Source organism: Tupaia chinensis, unplaced genomic scaffold (assembly GCF_000334495.1).
Source record: "Tupaia chinensis unplaced genomic scaffold, TupChi_1.0 Scaffold000538_1, whole genome shotgun sequence".
NCBI lineage: Eukaryota > Metazoa > Chordata > Mammalia > Scandentia > Tupaiidae > Tupaia > Tupaia belangeri.
Genome location: NW_006160051.1, coordinates 25,886 through 27,188, shown reverse-complemented (window position 1 = coordinate 27,188; position 1,303 = coordinate 25,886).

The following is a 1,303-nucleotide window of genomic DNA, read 5'->3' as shown; positions in this document are numbered from 1 at the left end:
ACAGACAAAAAGCGAGAAATCACCCCCTAGAGGGGATGGCCACACTGCAATCCATTCTCCTCTCGGGATCCTGGGCATGCACGCACACGCGCCCAGTGCGAGTTTAAGCCACTGAGTTTGGGACTTGAGCTGTGGTCGACTACATGGGAGTCCAGCAACATAGCCATTACGCCAACTGCTGGTCCCCATAATGTGGTTTAAAACTGAATTATGGAGTAGAACTTCCATTATCAACAAAAGTTACAGATAGTCCAACCACAGTGTGTTTAGGCAGAAATCTCATTTCATGGTTTGGAAAGTTAGACTGAATATAGAATTCTCTTCACATTTTCGTTTTTTTCTTTCAACATTGGAAATACTCTATTCTTTTCGGTTCTTCATAGATTCTGTTGAGGCTGCCGTCATTAACTCGTTTCTGAGGAGAATAGAAAAAAAAATGCTATTCCACGTTCTCCATTTCTCCAAGGATTCTTCTGAAAATGCAGTCATCATTTAAGTTATCATTCTTGCCAACATTTGAATCATCAAGCTTGAGAGAGGCAAGGGGCAGGCCTTCAGAAGAAGACTCCTCCATGGCTCATGAGAACTAGCAATTTCAGGGAAAAAGAAAAATGAAGATTTTCTACTGATAATTCAGCCTCCAGTCCCCAAACTTGAATGGTAGGGAGCCCCTCTAGCCTTCTCTCTGTCTCTGTCTCTCTCTTCCTCTGTCTCTTTCCTCTCTCTCTCTCTCTTTTTTTTTTTTTTTTTGTTTTTTTTTAAAAAATAAATCTTTTTGGTTGTTTTTAATTTTTTTCCTTTTTCTGTTTCTTTGTTGTTGTTTTTTTCCCTCTCTCTCTGTTTTCTTTTATCTCATCACTCTGCTCTTCAATCTCCATTCACTGTATTTCTAGGCAGATCTAAGGGAACCATAGCGAAACATCCAAATAATACTAGGGTTAACATATTCCTCAATATCCACTGAATCTGCTGCACAAAGGGATAAACACAGAATGGCAAAGAGATTCCAGATCACCTCCTCCAGCATGCTCCTGAACACTCAGATTGAACTTCAAGAATTAGGAAGAAACACACCATCTATCTGATGACTAGAAATCACCTCAGGGCCACAAGAAATATAGGAAAGCAAGAAAATACCTCTCCTGCAAGGGAAAAGAATAACTCCTCTTCATTCACAGACACTTCAATGGAAGTTATGGAAATGTCTGATAAAGAATTTAGGATATTCATACTGACAAATCTAACAGAGATGGAAGAGAAGAGAAACAATGAACTGCAGAAGAGGCAGGAGAAAAGAACTGAC